This window comes from Macrobrachium rosenbergii, chromosome 42 (assembly GCF_040412425.1).
Source record: "Macrobrachium rosenbergii isolate ZJJX-2024 chromosome 42, ASM4041242v1, whole genome shotgun sequence".
Classification (NCBI taxonomy): Eukaryota; Metazoa; Arthropoda; class Malacostraca; order Decapoda; family Palaemonidae; genus Macrobrachium; species Macrobrachium rosenbergii.
In genome coordinates, this window is record NC_089782.1 from 18230622 (window position 1) to 18253121 (window position 22500).

At 35.5% G+C, this 22500-nt stretch overlaps 1 protein-coding gene across 1 annotated transcript in view; it reads right to left on the reverse strand.

The window, feature by feature from the left end:
• Positions 1–22500, reverse strand: part of LOC136828014 (uncharacterized) — a 488300-nt gene that overhangs the window by 351001 nt on the left and 114799 nt on the right. Inside the window, exon 2 of the mRNA XM_067085640.1 lies at positions 14025–14073. The gene's annotated coding sequence lies outside the window, so the exon portion shown is untranslated. The remainder of the gene's footprint in view (positions 1–14024; positions 14074–22500) is intronic.

Below are 22500 nucleotides of genomic sequence, written 5' to 3' on the forward strand. Positions count from 1 at the left end.
GTTTGGAACACAGCAATCGCGAACTCCGGTGGAATGGAATGGCTCTCAAAACTACGAGAATTAAAAGACTTTGAAACTCAAGAGCTGTACAGGTAGTAATTTATTGCAATTCAATATTAGCTGTCAAAATCTAAAATCTTGAAATAAAATTATTGAAGACTTGACAGAAAATCCGACGGCTCTTGGATCAAAATCATTAGAATCAAAGCAATTGCTCGCACAATTTTCAGAAGGATTTCAATGGAACACCAGGTAATGTCGGTCAAAATCTTAAATTCAAAGCTCTCGAATTCTTTCCTTCCTTCCGTTCTTCCTGGTTCCTTTGGCATTAGCTCCATTAAGAGGCATATGCCTTTTATTTTCTTTCTCAGTTCTGTTACGAAAGATTATCAACCTGCCCGTTGCGTCGGCCTTTATGTGAACTAAATATGCGACGGCACTTTCAAGGAATGAACATGTAACATGACATTTAAACTTATTCTAATACTGCATTATTTTAAGTTTTTCTACTACAGGAAACATGCGGTGATTCTTAGAACCTCTAGCCGCCAATGATGACAAAGAATTGGGACAGATTAATCAGCCACTTCAAAAAAAGATCCAATAGAAAAATCAAAATAAACGCCACCGCCAAGAACTGCATGAGGATTTTTTAGCAAAAAATACCGATATGACGTCACGTCATCCTCTCTTTTAAGAGAAGGATTTTAATTATGAGGTTATTCCTAGTATGTGGTTCTACCTTTCTCTCTTTTTATAACCACAAAAAAAAAAAAAGAGCTTAATCTTTTCCCAGCTGACGAACAAGCAAATTATGTAACATTTTCTCTCTCTCTCTCTCTCTGTCTCTCTGTCTCTCTCTCTCTCTCTCTCTCTCTCTCACACACACACACACACGAGCGCACCAAATAAGGCGGATGGCTTTACTGCAATGTAACTGGGCACTGTACAACTTGCGTCGGTTTTATAACCATTCAAATAACTGAAACATAACTTCAGGTGGCACATGTTTCTGCAATAAACAGGTACAATTAACAACGAACTGGTGTTATTACGAAACTCCTGAATTACTTAAGCATAACCTTAGGACGAGCATACCTATAAAACTCAGTAAAAAAAAAAGTAATAGTATTATTAAAAACCTTTAAATTTACCTACACGACCTTTGTACTAACACCTGGAAAACTAGCAACAATAATCACTAAAAACCATTTCATTTATATATAAATGAAGGCAATGCTACGAAGGGAAGAGAAACGACGGAGTGGTGCTAGGCCTTTCGACTTGCTGTCCTTTACTTAGCAGGCTGATGGGAATATAAAAATGAGTATTGACAATTATAAAGGCAAATATGCTCGAATATAAAAAAATGACAAATGACAAATGGGGATTATAAAGGAAAATATGTACCTGGAATCCAGCACAGTTGAAGAATTAGCAGACCTACCAAAACAGAGGTATATATATTTAGAGGTTTTACAAAAGATTAGGTTGGATCCCAGGTACATATTTTCCTTTATAGTCCCCACTTGAGCGAGCAATTGCTTTGATTCTAATCATTTTGATTCAAGAGCAGCCGGATTTTCTGTAAAGTTTTCAATAATTTTGTTCCACAATTTTGGATTTTGACAGCTATTATTGAAGTGCAATAAATTACTACCTATACGGCTCTCCAGTTTCAAAGTCTTTTAATTCTCAAAGTTTTGAGCGCAATTCTCTTCCACAGGAGTTCGCGATTGATGTGTTCCAAACTTTTACATTTTGACACTTACTGCATTGTGCAACCGATATCAGTTGCATTTCACTGATACATCAAAAGTTTATTATATTTTCTTTCGAATAATTTTAGATTTTTCCAGATATTAGTTTATTACACTGAGGTTCTGTCGAATTTTTCATCTGCCATTATTTAGAGGTTTTACAAAAGATTAGGTTGGACCCCAGGTACATAGTGTATTTTCCTTTATAACCCTCATCTGTCATTTATACGAGATTTCTTTGTAAACTTATTTTTATATTTCTATCAGTCTGTTACGTAAAGGACAGTAAGTCGAAAGGCCTAGCACCACTCCGTCGTTTCTCTTTCCTTCGTGGCGTTGCCTTTATTTATATATTCATCACGCTCCATATTTCGTGATTCAGTTATACTTATTTATCTGTATATAAACTGAGGTCTGACAAACCTTTAAAAAGCAACAAAACCCCAAATAGATACTGCTGGGAGTAAAAGACATCAGTTTATACCTAAATACAGTTTGAAGTAGCAAAATAAGAGGCGATAATCCAGAAAGACAGGACAGCATTATCATACGAAAGTCGCATCTGCATTCAGGAACAAGCGACAAAAATTCCAAAATGTGGAAGGTCAGGCCAAAAATAATCATCAGTCGTCCAGACTGGGTATTTCGTGAAAGACCTGAGGAGGCTGCCGACTGACCAACCGGTTTCCACTTTCAGTTCTGAAACTAGCAACAAGTTTCTGAAATTAGCACCGTGTTCTTGAAAGAGGTAAAGGTCAAAAAAGGATTGCCGGAGGACACTGTCAAGGGTAGGTTATTTTTGAAGGCTAGTGAGGAGGGGAAGGGGAAGGGGAAGAAGGGGAAGAATATGTGGGAAGAAAGTGCTGTGTAGGAAGATGGTGTGAGAAGAGGGTAGGTTATTCCCCAGAGAGAGAGAGAGAGAGAGAGAGAGAGAGAGAGAGAGAGAGAGAGAGAGAGAGAGAGAGAGAGATTAAACAAAAATAAAAGCTGGGGAGAGGAAAGAGGAAAAAATTATGGAAATCAGAGAGAGAGAAGATCAGAGAGAGAGAGAGAGAGAGAGAGAGAGAGAGAGGCACGTTGTGACGAAGTAAAGAGAAAGAAAGAGACAACATATAATAGGTGAAAAGTAAGGAAATGGATCATGGAGGAAAAATAAACCGAAAAATATGAGAAACAACTAATACTATTACACAGCTAACTTTGGCTTAAGAATTATATACATAATGAGAGAGAGAGAGAGAGAGAGAGAGAGAGAGAGAGAGAGAGAGAGCAAGCAACAAAACCAAACCCGCAAACATCTTCCTTAAAACGACGCAAGAAAACTCCTCGCTATGACAGGTACAGCGAATCTTTATCACGAATGCAGTGTTCTAGTTACAACTATCAACCAACATCAAAACTTGTCTCTGAATGAGAGACAGAGAGAGAGACAGAGAGGGGGAGAGAGAGATAGAGAGAGACAAACTTGACAGCCTTGCAGGAACCTTGACAAGAAGCTTCTCAAGGACCTTGTCAGTTAACAAGGGTTGAAAGCGATCAGAACTTGATGATCTGCTCTGTTTTGGGGATAAGCTATCAAGAGTGGATTGCTTCATAATGAATTGTAAACGGGGAATTAAAACTGGTGATAGAAAGTGATGAAGAATACAGTTTACGTGCATGTATACATACACATACGTACATAAATACATACACATAATTTTATATATTCATGCGTATATATATATATATATTTTATATATATATATATATATATATATATATATATATATATATATATTATACATATATATACCCACACACACAAGAGATCAAATAACGAAGGAAAACGGAGGAAAATAGAAAATGACAAAGCTGCAGGAGGGAAATAGTGATCAGAAAACTGACGATCACCGATCTCTAAAGAGTAAACGGAGGATAAGGTGGCTTGGCAGGTGTTACAAGGGAGTCTCTCTTACATCATATAGTAACATGAATACCAGTATGCATGTCCTATATATAACAGAGAGAGAGAGAGAGAGAGAGAGAGAGAGAGAGAGAGAGAGAGAGAGTCGAGTAAAGGAGAGATTAGGTTCTGAACTTGACAAGCCGAGTTTTTGATCAATTTTCCTCACCCGTTTCTTCTTTCCCGTTATTTATCTATGTACTTATGTTCATTTTTTTTACTTTCATGTATTCTCTATTTCCATCTGTACTTCAGGCTAGTAAGTTTCTCATTGGACGGGTGGGTATCGTTCTCAGCTAGCACTCTGCTGGGCCCGCGTTCGATTCTCCGGCCGGCCAATGAAGAATTAGAGGAATTTATTCCTGGTGGTAGAAATTCATTTCTCTTTATAATGTGGTTCGGATTCCACAATAAGCTGTAGGCCCCGTTGCTAGGTAACTAATTGGTTCTTAGTCACGTAAAATAAATCTAATCCTTCGGGCCAGCCCTATCTAGGAGAGCTGTTAATCAGCTCAGTGGTCTGGTTAAACTAAAGTATACTTAACTTAACTTTTTACTAGTGGAATCTTGTACAATATGTTGCCTGGCCTCTCTGTCTTGTTCTATAATAATGATTGAATTTAACTGAATTGAATTGAATATAGAATTTAGGATAAAGGCCAAGCACTGGGACCTATGAGGTCATTCAGCGCTGAAATGGAAATTGACAGCAAAAGGTTTGAAAGGTGTAACAGGAGGGAAACCTCGCAGTTGCACTATGAAACATATGTTAGGAGAGGTTGGAGAGTAAGATGGAAGAAAGAGAATATGAAAGGAGGTACAGTTACAGGAATGACAGGGGTTGCAGCTATGGGCCGAAGGCACGCTGCAAAGAACCTTAAGTAATGCCTACAGTGCACCTCATGGCACTATCCCCCTGCGGGGTATATAATAATAATAATAATAATAATAATAATAATAATAATAATAATAATAATAATAATAATACAAGGGACTTAAACCCCCTCTTGAATTTTTAAGTATATCATTATCGTAGTACATTATTTTTTAACCTCCAGGTTTCATCGAAAAAAAAGGTTCGATATTTATATTACAATGTACTTCATAAGACTACACAAGAAGGGTCGTTTTGTCATTTCTCAGAAGCATTTCTATGTTCAGAACGCGATTGTTCTGTGTATGCCAATAATATAATAATAATAATCTGCGATATTTAACAACACCTTTTCCTATCAATATTTTCCTTTCGTACGATCCCAGAGTAACTTTTAATACTTATTTCTTCAAGAAATATGAAGAAGTAAAAGGCCTTTCCTTCAAGAATACATATATGTATATATATATATATATATATATATATATATATATATATATATATATATATATATATATATATATATATATATATATATATATATATATATATATATAAAATGTCAAAATGTTATCAATGAGTACACATATAAAAATTTACAATAAAAATCGAAAACTTTATAAAAACACTAAAACGTGTTAGTGTTTTTAAAAAATGTTCGATTTTTATTGCAAATGTTTTGCTACATGCGTGTACTCATTAACAACAATTTGATAATTTATATTTTAGGACTTGAAAATGAACGAAGTACTGTTTGAAACGTTTTAGCGGTTTTATAAAATTTTCGATATTTTATTTTAAAATGTTTTATATGTATATATATATATATATATGTGTGTGTATATATATATATATATATATATATATATATATAGAGAGAGAGAGAGAGAGAGAGAGAGAGAGAGAGAGAATATATTAAAAGTTCGGAAGGAGGCTACCAGGTTGAAATTATGCAATCTTATTAATTCAAAATTTCCTTCATCGCAATCAACCTGCGGTTTAATATGCTCATTGAACCATTTTTACGTGGGCGTTTAGTCACGATTCTTGTGTCTGCATTTGGCAACAGATGTAATTGAATCTAATTATAGATTTTTTTTTCTGTCAAGGATCTTCTTAAACCATCTGCTAACTTTTACCTCTTGTATTATGGTATTTTATATTTAACCTGCGTTCTAATGGAAATAAGGTTATTATTTTTTTTTTCCTCACCGTTAGGCAGTTTATATTATAAAAGGACTGGCTCTGGAATACAAACATGATGGTCACTGCCATTCTCATAAGTTAACTGAATAAATAATGAACTTGAGCAAAAATTTCCCCAACATTGGCAGCTTAATATTGAAACTGAATTAATAATAAGACTGGTAATATTTCTCTCTCTCTCTCTCTCTCTCTCTCTCTCTCTCTCTCTCTCTCTCTCTCTATATATATATATATATATATATATATATATATATATATATATATATATATATATATATATATATATATATATATATATATATATATATATATATATATATATATATATATATATATAATATATATATATATATACATGTATAAATAAATACCTACACAATAGGCATTGGAAGTTGTAGTTGTAGTAGCAGTAGCAGTTAAAAAGTTAAATATACCTTGGTTTAACAGACCACTGAGCTGATGAACAGCTCTCTAGGAGCTGGCCAGAAGGATTAGACTTATTGTACGTGGCTAGAACCAACTGGTTACCCAGCAATGGGACCTACAGCTTATTGTGGAATCCGAACCACATTATACCGAGAAGTGAATTTCTATCACCAGAAATAAAATCCTCTAATTCTTCATTGGCTGGCCGAAGACTCGAACTCGGGGCCTAGCAGAGTGCTAGTAGCAGTAGCAGTAGAAGTAGTAGAGTAGTAAGAGCAGTAGTAGTAGCAGTAGTAGTTAAAGTTGTTTTTATATTATTTTAATTTCTATTTTATTTTATTTTATTTTTGCGTTCAGGTTTCAGTTAACGACTTTACGAATTTACTTGCAGCAATACTGGTATAATTCTCATTGCTCTTTACAATGCACAAGAAAATTTACATCGATTTCCCACTTTTAAAACCTATTCACTTAAATTATTCTATTTCTGTTCGACTAATACGGCACAAAGAAATAACAGGGAATGAGATGACCCACATAAATCAGGTCGGAACAAAAACCAGCGGACGAAATTGGAGAGCAAAAGTGTTCGAATAAAGAAGAAAAAAGGCGAAATGAAACTAAAACAGGGAACATAAATGAACGACCGAAATAAGTAGGGTAAAAAGTGGCCGAGAAACGCATCGGAAAATTACTGAATAAAAGAAATAGAGCGGAAAAATGGGGAAAATAAATGATAACCTTAATAAATGAGGTAAAGACCGAAATGCAAGAAAAAAGCCCGACTAAAAGGGAAAAGGAAAGAAGCAAATCTCGCTACCAGTCACTCCTCTTTTTCTCCTTGTGGATGACCTTGGCTTCGACCAGCCTTGAACTTCACCCTCCCAAACCCTACCATTATCCCACCCCTTCCCCCCTTCGCAACCAATCGGGAGGTTCATCGCAGGTCTCCGACCAATCGGGAGCATCGGCGATGAACCTAACCAATCAGGGATCTTCATAGCAGCCGTTTCTTGGGAGGGGAGGGATTTCTGTCCGGTTTACGGTTATGTGGATGGCCATGAAAAGGGTCAAGATATAAGGTCAAGATATTTTAGAGGGAAAACTCTTCGTGACTCGTCCATCACATATGGTGACTTTAAGGAGGATAAAAAATTAATGACTATATATTCAGGTACTTCTTTAACGAGCGTGTACAAGTTTTTTCTTTTAAAGTGTAGACAATGGTACTAAAATTTTGTACTGTGGCTATTTCGAATCCCTGAATGCATTGCTATTTTTCCATCTTCATTTTATCAATTTTCTTTATTTTTTACTTTTTTCATCATATAATAATAATAATAATAATAATAATAATAATGATAATAATAATGATAATGATAATAATAATAATAATAATAATAATGATGATAATAATAATAATAATAGTATCTCGGATGACGACCCTCTTTCAAACAAATTTCATTAAACAGACGGATGCCGTTGAGTTTGTATTGCGGTTCCTCATCTCTCGAATGAGGTTCTTTGTGGCATCTGGTAAATTATACAACAGCTGTCCAAAGTTCATTTATTCCTTAACGTTTCGGTAGTTCTCTCTACCATTTACAAAAAGACAAATGAACCTAAAATCTCTGTAAGCCAGCTTGCGGGTATAAATTTGGCAAAATTGTACCCCCAGGTTCATTCGCCTTTTGTAAATGGTAGAGAGAAGTACCGAAACGTTAAGGAATAAATGAACTTTGGACAGCTCTTATATAATTTACTTGCTGCCACAAAAAAAAAAAACTCATTCGAGAGATTGAGAAACTGCAATAATAATAATAATAATAATAATAATAATAATAATAATAATAATAATAATAATAATAATAATAATAAATATATTTCAGACATAGCAGGTTCTTCCTGACGATACGGAGGTCAAAAGCATCATCTCTCTTTCCCTACATCCATATATAATTCTTTTAAGACATGGTTTTACCCGCATCTCACTGTATAATCACGTAACAAACCCTACTTAACCTTAGCAGTTTTGAACAAGTCCCGCTAGAAACCACATAAAACTTCGCAAAATCCCTGCCCCAAGGCAGCCGGTCAATTAGACTCTCACATCATAAAAGTCTATCCTGTCAACCATGCATCGTCCGCAATCGCTGTCTCCGTGTATGTCTAACCTTGAAAAGGAATCTAAAAAACAGCTTAACCTCTAGCCTCTTTGAAACAGGTCTTCAGGCCATCTTCCCGTCACCCAGACAACAAAAAATCTTCTTCATAAGATGCGATGAGAAGCCAGTTTCACCTTCAAAATGCTGTTGCATTTTGTTGCTGTTGTTGTTGTGGCTCTTGTTCTTCTTCTTTTCTTCTTCTTCTTCTTCTTCTTCTTCTTCTTCTTCTTCACGAGAAAACCGGTCCCACGGATAAAGCACAGATATGACGTATCAGTTGTACTGGCTTGGTGGACACCGCCTAAATTTTTCACGAACCAAAAGCCCAGGTCCGAATCCGGGCCGGGGATGAAACACTTATCATTTATAATTCCCTCTGAGTGTAATTTATTCCCATGGTACAGTGAATTCGATGTTAAACTCTATAATTGTACATATAAAGTGGCCATATAAGGAGCAAAAGTTTTTTTTACATATGCTGTAGAGATATATACACACACACACATATATATATGTATATATATACATGTATATATAATATATCTATATACATGTATATATATGAAAATGAAACAAGCAGCTAATTATTAGTCTGACTGTCACAAGGTCACTAGCCAAAGGCATCATCTGCGACTTCCCCAGCAGTGGCGCATGCACGACAAATTATGAAGCCTCTGTCTATCCCAGTTCAAAAGTTAAGGCCAAGGATAGAGGTTTAGGAACACTCTACGTTACTTGGACCCAAAATTTCACATTTTGACAAGAGACCTTATAATAATAAAAAAAAAAAAAACAAACACTGACAGACCGGCGGAACAAACGAAAAATTTCCCATCACGCATACCTAAGCATGCTGGCTTGAATTTGTACCAAGTTTAACTGTAATATCGTGAACCGTGCAGGACAGTTTTGATGACAAGGTAAGCAAGGCAGACACACTGACAGACAAAACAACGAAAATTCTATGGTTACACCCACCTTCCATGTATGGGCCATAAAAACAAGAGGGACATTAAATTCTCCTTAGATAAAGGCCCCTTATCAAGTCAATGCCTTTCACTGCAAGATAAACAAACATCACGATTCCTCCCAAACGGAGGGAAAAGGAAAAAGCTCATTTGCCACGCTGAGTGAAAGTGAAAGACTAAAATGAAGGAAAGGAATAAAGGACAGTGAATGAAAACGAAGAAAAAACGAAAGAGCTGGAAAACTAACTCTTTTTATGGATTACTTATGAATTTTCACACTTTTTAAAACTAAACAGTAGTGTATCCTTAACATCAAAACTGGCTGAAAAAGAGAAGGGTTGACTATCGTAAAGCTCAGATCAAGGTAAATTCCGGCTGACATACAGAAGGGTCGAATATCGCAAAGCTCAAAAAGAGGGTAAATTCTGGCTGAAATACAGAAGGGTCTAATATGGCAAAGCTCACATCAAGGTAAATTCTGCCTGAAATACAGAAGGGTCGAATATCGCAAAGCTCACATCAAAGTAAATTCTGGTTGAAATACAGAAGGGTTGAATATCACAAAGCTCAGATCAAGGTAAATTCTGGATGAAATAGAGAAAGGTCGAATTTCGCAAAGCTCACATCAAGGTAAATTCTGGATGAAATACAGAAGGGTCGAATATCGCAAAGCTCACATCAAAGGTAAATTCTGGTTGATATACAGAAGGGTCGAATATCGCAAAGCTCAGATCAAAGTAAAATCTGGCCGAAATACAGAAGGGTCGACTATCGCAAAGCTCACATCAATGTAAATTCTGGATGAAATAGGGAAGGGTCAAATATCGTAAAGCTCACATCAAGGAATTTCTGGCTGAAATACTGAAGGGTCGACTATCGCAAAGCTCATATCAAGGTAAATTCTGGCTGAAATACAGAAGGGTCGAATATGGCAAAGCTCACATCAAGGTAAATTCTGACTGAAATACAGAAGGGTCGAATATTGCAAAGCTCACATCAAAGTAAATTCTGGCTGAAATTGAAAAGGGTCGAATATCGCAAAGCTCACATCAAGGTAAATTCTGACTGAAATACAGAAGGATCGAATATTGCAAAGCTCACATCAAAGTAAATTCTGGCTGAAATAGAGAAGGGTCGAATATCGCAAAGCTCACATCAAGGTAAATTCTGGATGAAATAGAGAAGGGTCGAATATCACAAAGCTCTCATCAAGGTAATTTCTGCCTAAAATACAGAAGGGTCGATTATCGCCAAGCTCACATCAAGGCAAATTCTGGATGAAATAGAGAAGGATCGAATATCACAAAGCTCAGATCAAGGTAAAATCTGGATGAAATAGAGAAGGGTCGAATATCGCAAAGCTCACGTCAAGGTAATTTCAGGCTGAAATTCAGAAGGGTCGACTATCGCAAAGCTCAAATCAAGGTAATTTCTGGTTGAAATACAGAAGGGTCGACTAACACAGAGCTCAGATCAAGGTAAATTCTGGATGAAATAGAGAAGGGTCGAATATCGCAAAGCTCAGATCAAGGTAATTTCTGGTTGAAATACAGAAGGGTCGAATATCGCAAAGTTCACATCAAAGTAATTTCTGGCTCAAATACAGAAGGGTTGACTATCGCAAAGCTCAGATCAAGGTAATTTCTGGTTGAAATACAGAAGGGTCGAATATCGCAAAGCTCACATCAAGGTAAATTCTGGATGAAATAGGGTCGAGAACTCAGATCGTAATGAAATACAGAATTGCAAGCTCAGATCAAGGTAATTTCTGACTGAAATTCAGAATGGTCGACTATCACAAAGCTCAGATCAAGGTAATTTCTTGCTAAAATACAGAAGGGTTGACTATCGCAAAGCTCAGATCAAGGTAAATTCTGGATGAAATAGATAAGGTCGAATATCGCAAAGCTCAGATCAAGGTAATTTCTGGCTGAAATACAGAAGGGTTGAATATCGCAAAGCTCAGATCAAGGTAATTTCTGACTGAAATACAGAATGGTCGACTATCGCAAAGCTCACATCAATGTAATTTCTGGCTGAAATACAGAAGGGTTGACTATCGCAAAGCTCAGATCAAGGTAGATTCTGGATGAAATACAGAAGGGTCGAATATCGCAAAACTCAGATCAAGGTAATTTCTGGCTGAAATACAGAAGGGTCGAGTATCGCAAAGCTCAGATGAAGGTAATTTCTGGCTGAAATACAGAAGAGTCGGCGATTGCAAAGCTCAGATCACGGTAAATTCTGGATGAAATAGAGAAGAGTCGAATATCACAAAGCTCACATCAAGGTGAATTCTGGCTGAAATACAGAAGGGTTGGATATCGCAAAGCTCACTTCAAGGTAAATTCTGGATGAAATAGAGAAAGGTCGAATATCACAAAGCTCACATCAAGGTAAATTCTGGATGAAATAGAGAAGAGTCAAATATCGCAAAGCTAACATCAAGGTAATTTCTGGCTGAAATACAGAAATGGTCGACTATCGCAAAGCTCAGATCAAGGTAAATTCTGGATGAAATAGAGAAGGGTCGAATATCGCAAAGCTTACATCAAGGTAAATTCTGGATGAAACAGAGAAGGGTCGAATATCGCAAGCTCAGATCAAGGTAATTTCTGGCTGAAATACAGAATGGTCGATTATTGCAAAGCTCAGATCAAGGTAAATTCTGGCTGAAATAGAGAAGGGTCAAATATCGCAAAGCTCAGATCAAGGTAAATTCTGGCTGAAATACAGAAGGGTCGATTATCGCAAAGCTCAAATCAAGGTACATTTTGGCTAAAATACAGAAGGGTCGAATATTGCAAAGCTCACATCAAAGTAAATTCTGGATGAAATACAGAAGGGTCGACTATCGCAAAGCTCACATCAAGGTAAATTCTGGGTGAAATACAGACGGGTCGAATATCACAAAGCTCACATCAAGGTAAATTCTGGATGAAATACGGAAGGGTTGAATATCACAAAGCTCACATCAAGGTAAATTTTGGCTGAAATAGAGAAGGGTCGAATATCACAAAGTTCACACCAAGGTAAAGTCTGGCTGAAATACAGACGGGTCGATTATCGCAAAGCTTAGATCAAGGTAAATTCTAGATGAAATAGAGGAGGGTTGAATATCGCAAAGCTCAGATCAAGGTAAATTCAGGCTGAAATACAGAAGGGTCGACTGTCGCAAAGCTCAGATCAAGGTAAATTCTGGGTGAAATACAGAAGGGTCGACTATCGCAAAGCTCAGATCAAGGTAAATTCTGGGTGAAATAGAGAAGGGTCGACTATTGCAAAGCTCAGATCAAAGTAAATTCTGGTTAAAATACAGAAGGGTCGACTGCCGCAAAGCTCAGATCAAGGTAAATTCATCCTGAAACATAATATGTATAAACATAAGATGAGACGGACTGGCGCCTCGCTGGAAGAAACCACGTCTAAGCGTGGTTTTTTTTTAACCGTGGACTATCGGTGTTACACACACATAGGAACAATAAATACATAAACAATACTATAAAGAAATAATTTTCTGCAATTTAGTTATTCAACTACAACAACTGGCAAAGTGTCCGGTAATGTACAAAATTATTTGTAAGTATAGGTATTTTTTTTCTTGTTAACAAAAGGGTCCAATCAACACAAAACGATTAAATGTAAATGAATAAGAAAACTGGAATATATGAATTGTTTAGGCAAAACTTACTTATCACAAAAACAAAATGCATATGATTTCATGCAATAAGTAACTGACAACGTTTAGTAATAATTAATATTAAATAATTCAAAACTACACGCATGCAATATGTACCTTCTAATTCTGCGGTTTGAAACAGGAAACGAAAACAAGGAAATATTAATATTCACAGCTCTAAACCAATGAGTTGCTAATGCGCCTGGGTAAGTTTAACAGTATTACCTTTATGGTACTGAGAAACACGACCGGCAATATAATGAGTAGGCATAATTGGAGCCAAGGAAAACAAAAACAAAACAAAAAATTAACAATTAGCGCTCTTTATTTTATTTAGATGATAATTAATTTTTAAAAATGTTTCCATGTTCCTTTTTGTTGGTTCCTTCAAAGCCTATTAAAACATCTTTTGCGTAAAATTAATGAACAAGTTACAAATGAAATCATGACAGAAATACATTTTAGATTATTAAACGTCCACTTTTTGGGAGAAAGGGCGTAAAGAACGAAGCTCGGTCAGCCAACACAGAAACGTGTCCGGTCAACAGTGAAAAGAAAATATATCCTTTAACAAATATTCTTATATATTTGTCAGCTTTTCGACTTATTAATAATGGATTAACTCTCAACTGATTGAGTTAAAACATAACTACACTTTTTGCGCAGGAAACGAGCTCTAGTCAATAGCAGGCTAAGCTACCAAGAAAACAAGACATTAATCGTTTTTGTCATAATGAATCAGATAATATGACTACTTGCTGAGAAAAAAACAACCATATACAGAACAATAGCTGCTTATTACTAACAGTAAAGTACTGTCCCTATGAAGCTTACATTTAAAAATAACGAAATAACTACAAAACATTTAGTTTACGACGGCACCAGAGATAGCGGTACACTCCGCTGTCCATAGAAAGCCCTCCTCCCCCCAAATCAATGCCAACGGGAAAACCACTCACAAAAATGACACAGATAAGATAAAAAGAAATACTAACACTTACCATTCTCCATATGCATGGCACAAAAATGCGTTGATCACCTCCTAGGTTCCTGTAAAGAAGAATTAGTTAATTAAGAAATAATCTTTTAATGTACGACTTTATATCTATCTATCTATCTATCTATCTATTTTATGTCTATCTATCTATCTATATCTATCTATCTATCTATCTATCTATCTATCTATCTATCTATATATATAGATATATATATTATTTTATATATAGTATATATATATATATATATATATATATATATATATATATATATATATATATATTATTTCAAATATATATATATATATATATATATTACATATATATACAGTATATATATACATATATATAAAATTAATATATATATATATATATATATATATATATATATATACATTTGACACTCGTTAACGTTCTCAAGCCCATAAAAAACAACAGTTTTTCATGGCTGAAATATATTAAATTCATGACTGAATGTCAAAAGAGTAGAATGTCAGTCAGTACAAAAGATACTGAACAGAAACTAGAAAAAAACCATTTACAATATAAAATTACTCAGCAGGTAAAACAAAACATTGTACATTTTACATGATTATTTACCAAGCTGAAGATATGTACATATATAATATATATACATATATACACACACGTGTATATATATATATACATATATATATATATGTATATATACATACATATATTACTAACAGGACCTCATTCAAACTGGATGGTATCTAATATATATATATTATTTATATATATATATATATATATATATATACTAACTAACAGGACCTCATTACTAATGCACATGAACAATTTGTATGTGATAAAAGTTAATATTACATCTTGTATAAACATTATGTTATAAGTTATTTACATATGTATCATTGTACAGACATTCGATAATGATATACATACGTTGTCCAAGAAAGCTATACTATATATATCTATATATATATATATATATATATAGTTTGATATATCCTATATATATATATATATCTACTAATGGACAGAACAACTAAATGTGATAAAGTGAAATACACAGTTATATGTATAAATATTATTAGATAATTTATTTACATTGTAACTACAGACATTATATAAATATAGCATATAATTCGCATATATATACATAACACATACAACACTGCACACACATATAAACACTATGGTTCGAAAAGCCGTTTACAAAGGAGACACCCTTTGATGTGAGTCATTAGCGTCTGCAAATGGCAAGTATAAAAGCTAACTGGAAAGACGTTAAATTTCGTGTTTATATCATAAAATAACCAGTTACCGAAATTCAGCCGCATCCGTCTGTCCGTTTGTGTACAAGACAGAGATAAGAAAAGATCGAAGGTAGAGAGCTCTCTCTAAAGTAGCAATAAAAATTGACACCATCTGCACAGACTATTACAACACTATGGTTCACATAACACGCATTTACAAAGGAGACAGTCTAGTTGATAGAATCAGTCATTAGCGTCTGCAAATGGCCTATTCTCTCTCTCTCTCTCTCTCTCTCTCTCGTGTTTACCTTCATCTGCTAAAATGGCCAAGTGGGAGTACGTATTAGTAGTAGTAGTAGTGTCCGTTTTGTGTACAAGTAGTAGTAATAAAAGTATCCAAAACTATCATAATCACGATTCTCTCTCTCTCTCTCTCTCTCTCTCTCTCTCATAACAATATCAGTAGCAGTAGCAGTAGTATTATAATCTTAATCATTTTATTCGCACTCACTCACACTCTCTCTCATAAAAATGGTGGCAGCAACCGCAATAGGATCATAATTACTGTAATCATCATGGGTCTCTCTCTCTCTCTCTCTCTCTCTCTCATAACAATATCAGTAGTAGTAGCAGTATTATTGTATTCATAATAATACTTTATTCTCACTCACTCTCATAACAACAGTAGCAGCATCTGTAATAGGATCATAATTACTGTAATCATCATGGGTCTCTCTCTCTCTCTCTCTCTCTCTCTCCCAACAACCCCTTCAAGGAGAACGCATCTTCATAACCTTACATAACTTGGAAGCCAGAAACCTGGGTATTCTCAAACGACCATCTTCTACCCGCAAGGTCAGATCTGAAGGCCGAACGATGGCTCCTCTCTCGCCCTCCCCAGTCCCTAAGGCTATGAGAGCCACTCCGGTACAAGACCTACCAAGAAGGACCCGCTCCGGTACAATTAGGTACAACGCGCGGTAAGATGGTACACGACATGCCCATCTCGGAAGCCCCTTACTATGATAGCAACCTTGGAATAATTCTGAATAATTATAGATTAGTCTTATCTGCTGACAATGATTGTCACTCTCCCGTTCTCTTCATTTTGTTTTCACTTTTTTTTAACAAATTTTCGCTCTGTTCCTTGAATCAATTTTACCTCTAAAAAACAGAATTCACTAGTGACATAATAAGCTACGTCATCAAAGCTGGCGAATCCTTGTGAGATCTTGGAAATGATCAAGTTCATGACTACAGCGTCCTTGGAGGCTAAGTACCAATTAAATATGTCTTTTCGTCTGCAAAGACGAAGCGTTGATTGCATACCACCCTAAGAGAGAGAGAGAGAGAGAGAGAGAGAGAGAGAGAGAGAGAGAGAGAACAATCGTATCTTCTTAAAAAATAAAATATCACTAAAACGCGAAAACTAAGCTACGTCTTATGCCTGCACCCACTGCATCGCCTTCAGCTGGAATTTACTGCCATCATGCTTCAAGAACACCTCATTCAACTACTTATGTCGACCCATCGAAGTGGCCCGAATACAAAGAACTGCTTTATCTTCTTTATAAGGCGTCTTCATTCATGATATTTCATACCACGTAGCCAACGCCAAGGACGTTGCGCTCCCTTCACTATGCGATGAAGACAACTGCTTCCTTTCCGTTCTGTTTTCGTTTGCCCCATTCGCCGTATGTCGCGAAATTCCTGCTGTCTACAAGTATTTGCTGATTTATGTGATCATTTAATTTTCCTTTAAGTATCTCGCTTCTCTAGTGTACGCTAGGAGCTATATGTCCCGGCATCTTTACTGTGCGCTGGGAGCTATATGTTCCGCCATCTTTAGTGTACGCTGGGAGCCAAGAGCTAACTTCGTTTAATACATTTTTCCTCCCACAGTTTTGCTGGCTTTTTTTTTTTGACCTTTTCCTGTTGCCAACTTCGATTATATTTCTTCAGTTTTCTTCTTATTTACCAGGCAACTGCACGGCTTTCCTGGTTCATTTTCACACGAACCTTTAAGGCGCCATTCACCTTAATTACTTGATTTCTTTAGTTTTTGCGCCTCTATCATACAACTACAACACTTTGCTGGCTTCATTCCCTTTGAAGACTCGATGATTGTCATATTGGTTTTAATTTCCTGCGTCCTCATTTTCCTAGCAATAGCAACGCTGCACGATTTTAATTTTGAAGCTTAGGCTAAGGTCATCTTTTAATTTCTATTTCATTATTCATATTCTGTCAGCTCTATACCATATGAATCCTAAGGTTCCCCTGATTTCTCACTTCGAGCATGCTAAAACTATGCGATAGTTTACCATTTACAGAACCTAAGCTTCCATTCCTGGTTTATGCCACAACATACTCTCAATTCCCAGAACTATTAAGTACCTCATATAAAATCTTAGGAATTTGCTACCGTGCTTCAATTTCATTTCCACCTTCCCTAACTTTTTTATATCTTTCTATTTATTTATTTTATCTTTGAGCAGTTTTTTTCTCTTGGCCAGTTATACAACCCACATCCAACCATGACCCTTTATTTCTGCTCTCTCTCTCTCTCTCTCTCTCTCTCTCTCTCTCTCTCTCTCTCTCTCTCTCTCTCTTTGTTCATATAGACCCGTCAGGTTTTTATTAAATTGAGTCAATAATAATAATAATAATAATAACTTCTTGATTTTTATGTGTAGATGCTATTATCTTTTCCCTGCATAAGGAGTTTAATTTCTTCCATAATAAATCATGCTCAATACTAATAATAAAACTGACATTCTCCACTACCAACATTATCAACATCTTCAATCTTAAAACTCAACAGACCCACAAACCTTCCCCATTCAGCATACTAGACAGACGGCCTTTCCTAGGTCTACGAAAAAAAATAAGAAAAAAAAACTAAAAATAAAGACTATGGAAGTCGTGACTTGTTCGGCACTGAGATCCCTAAAGAGGCGGACTCCTCCTCTTCAAGAGTCCTAGAAGGGATGCAATTACAGTCGTCCTTGGTTAAAGTTATTCCTTGACTTAGTGCGGTGACACCTCAGATACACCTGACGAGGATGCTACTTTCGTACCGTCGCGTTTCTGTTGATTGAGGGTGTGTTTGCGTAAAGAATGCATGCGCTTGCGTGCGTGCGTGCGTGCGTTTTGGCGATGGAGAACCTTTATTCGAAAAATTAATCAAATTTGTAAAGGAGACGTGTTTTGGTTTAGGCAAGATTAAATAATACATACACAAAGTTTTCCTTTACTAGTTTAATCTCTAATCACGTACAGGGTTTTGTTTTACATTATTAAATTCATTCGAAAGAAAAGTCAAGTCAATATGCGGCGTATTTGGTGGATTCTTCTTAAAATAAAAAAAATCTTGTCTCTCTACTCGCTAACACTACCCTGAGAAAAGGTTCTTTCGAAAATTACAACTGGTATAAAGACCAAAGTAATTCTTTATGGATATTTAAAGGAAATTAGTTGTAGCCTCAATAAGCGGAGATACAATTCTAAACACGAAAGTAAAAAGGGAAAATATTGGTGACATTCACTTAAATTAGGAAGTTAAAACAGCTAAGAAAGATGTGCAACAATTTGCCAGTAGGTCAACCTTCGATTTTATACATTATATATATATATATATATTTATATATATATATATATATATATATATATATATATATATATATATATATATATATATATATATAATTATATATATATATTATATATATATATATATATATATATATATATACATATATAACCACACACACACAAACGTACACACACACATATATATATATATATATATTATATATATATATATATATATATATATATATATAACGTTTCGTACACTCCTAACGTTTTCGCGTTTGTACGTATCTTCAGGATTACACAATATAATACATTTTTAAGTTAGACAATGAAAATTTATGAATAGCTTCATAAGATCTCTGCAACTTACCTTTGCAGCAATTCCCCTCGTATTAACTATGATCAAGTATCGCTAGAGTACAAAAATACATTTACCAAGATATTTAAAAACACAGTATTCCAAAAGGTGAATGTTCCTTTAAAACTACTTTTAGATTTAAATACGCGTATCACAACTGTTTTAACGATCAATATCACGGAAGTTTACCAGGTAAATATCGCCATACGTTAAACAATATCCTTCATAATAGGTCAACTTTAAAATCAAGATTTCGTCTTCAAGGTCTCTAAAAACATAAATTGAACCCTAAACTCTTTTATACGCCATTCCTCATTTTTTTAAATGTGCAACGTTGACCTTCAACATAGTACCTCATTATCGTATACTACATTCAGTTTTGAGCCTGCATAATCACAGAACCATTATACTATGCCTTAACCTTCTGGGCGAAGTCATGATCAACAACCGCTGGTACGCAGGAAGAAAATTTTAATAACAAATTTGTCTACGTTTGGTATTTCCATTTGCACGAACCTCTAATTAACTTCGTAGTTACATCACTACATCCTTACGAGGATGTGAGATTAATTTTATGACGAGAAACACTAGGTAATCTATAATCACATATAGTGAATTCTGCCTTGTGAATTTAAGCTGTCGTGCCGATCAAGATTCAAAAGCCGAGAGGCACTACTGAATTTCTAATCATACCTATAGCGCAGAATTACCGCCTCTGCCTTGTACATAAGGCGCTGCAGAAACTTGCAACAAGTAGGTCTAGTGAAAGAAGCAGTGGTCCCCATCTCATTGTCTGCTGAATAAATAAGTGACCTCATTTATGGTAACCAGGAACAGGCAGAAAAATTCACCAGTGATACCAAAAAAGAATTACAGTCTTCGTAGAAATCTTAAAACTTAAGAAAACTCGACTTGATAAATTAGGGAGACCTTGTTTATGCAAATGGTAAAATGAAAGAGGAACGATTCAAGATAAGTTGCATGTGTACTCATCATGACAATTATGGCTCACCTAGGCTTACAGTCTTAGCTCATTTGAATTCATCAGAGTTAAATTAGCTAGGCTTATATCTACCTGAATTCGGTTAATACGATTAAACTGGGCCGGTCATGATTAAATAACATTAGATCTAACTGGGTTAGGTTAGGTTAAATTAAATTCGCTCTAGAGCAAGATGAGGCTACGTTAGGCCAAAAAGGATTAGCTTAGAATGCGATTTCATTGTACCTACCGGGATTAAATAATGCTATGTCAGTCCCTTTTGGTCGGTTCCATTCACCTCTTATTAAATAGTCTTGCTGTGACTGACAAACAGGTAAAACTTATCATAGTATTTTGATATTCATGAAGCCTCGACTGACGCTATTTACAGTCATGCAGTGTCATTAGGGAGTGCCTTAAGATTACATCGCAGATAATGACATTAAAGAAACACCTTGAAAGTGATAAACCTGCTCATCTGCTAAAAACAAACAAAACCAAGGTGAACCCGTTGCCTCTCTCTCTCTCTCTCTCTCTCTCTCTCTCTCTCTCTCTCTCTCTCTCTCTCTCTCTCTCTCTCTCTCTGCACACTCCTTAAATCTGCCGGATGTTTCGCTAATTGACACCGAAGCTAATGCGCCAATGGTGCCCAGCACTCGTTGATGATCTATGCCCCTAAGTTTTGGTTATACGAGTATCTCGTACTGCTTTGCTTCACTTATCGAGGCACAAAAGGTATAGCAAAACCTTACTGCCAGACATTTATTGTGGTCACCTGGCCAAGAATTAACCAGGCCCAGTTGATTAACTTCACATCTCAAAAAAAAGGAGTGATGTAGATGTTCATTGAGCACTGTAGATTCAGTTTCAAAGCCATCCAACGCCCATCTTTCTATCTCAACCCATCTCCCTCCCCCCTCTCCATTCCACCAATCCCCCCTCACCCCATCCCGTCCCCAAGTTCTCTCAAATTCAAGAGTTTAGAGGGGGGCCACAAGAGGGGGGGGGGAACCTTGAGGCTCATTCGGATGAAAGAGAAAGTACGCGAAAATGGAACGCCTCAGCGTAATGACAGTTGTTATCGGGTCTTCAGACAGGTGCTTCGAAGAACCCGCGTGAATCTGGTTATGCTAATTCTATCTTTCCCTGTTGCTACTTGGTCACACAATGGTAATTCTAATGTGAAGGTCAAGTAGCAATATTACGACAATAAACAAAATCAATGCTGACGAAATCTGATACTAAATTTTGTTCTGCTTGGTAATTCTAAAGAGGTAAAGAAAGGCCATGACAAAATTATAGCCATAAAAAAATTCACAGGAGTTAAGCGATTGTAGACAGGATCTCAAGGCATACTTTTGCATGTCAATTAACGAAAGTAAGTAACACTTACAGAACAGAGAGAGAGAGAGAGAGAGAGAGAGAGAGAGAGAGAGAGAGAGAGAGAGAGGCCGTACTACTGTGTGCAAGTAACATGATTAGAACTCCCTATTTCATCCAACCTTGACACCAGAATATTTCTATATGTTTACAAAATTACGGAACCACCAAGAAAAACAACTGTCATTCATAGGATTAGGCAAAATACAAGATACATAAAAATAATGGTGTGTTTTTAATTTGCCATACTAATGTTGTTTATTTAATTGATATCGGTGTCAATGACCCAGTTGTCACATGAGGCCAGATGACTCAAAATCATTACAGTAATTCATTCATTTATATATATATATATATATATATATATATATATATATATATATATATATATATATATATATACAATATATATATATATGTGAAGTGTAGGTACACACATACACATATCTACAGAATTTATTTTCATATATATATATTTATATATATATATTCCAAATATATTTTCAATATATAAAATATATATATAATTTACGAACATCAATAATATATATATAATGCACGATACCTCAGCTCATTACCACAGGTGAAAAATTTAAAAACAAACACGGTTTTCGACTTTATTTCCAAGTTGAAGGACTGATGCAAATCTTGAAAGTCACAAATGTATATACTACAGGAACAGTACAAGACTAATATAAACAACCGTTAAGGCTCCAAATCCCCACTCAGGCCGGTGTCCAAACTAGGTGGCCTTTAAAACTCATTTGGCTTTCACTAGACTCTCAATAGATGATCTGATGGCGTTTTTATCTGAATTGTTACACACAGCTGGATATCCATTTTCAGTACTTTAATTGAACTGATAAATTATGTGGATTCTAGGATGGTTTACTCACAAAAAATTGTTGTTATGCACTTGAAACCCCTAAA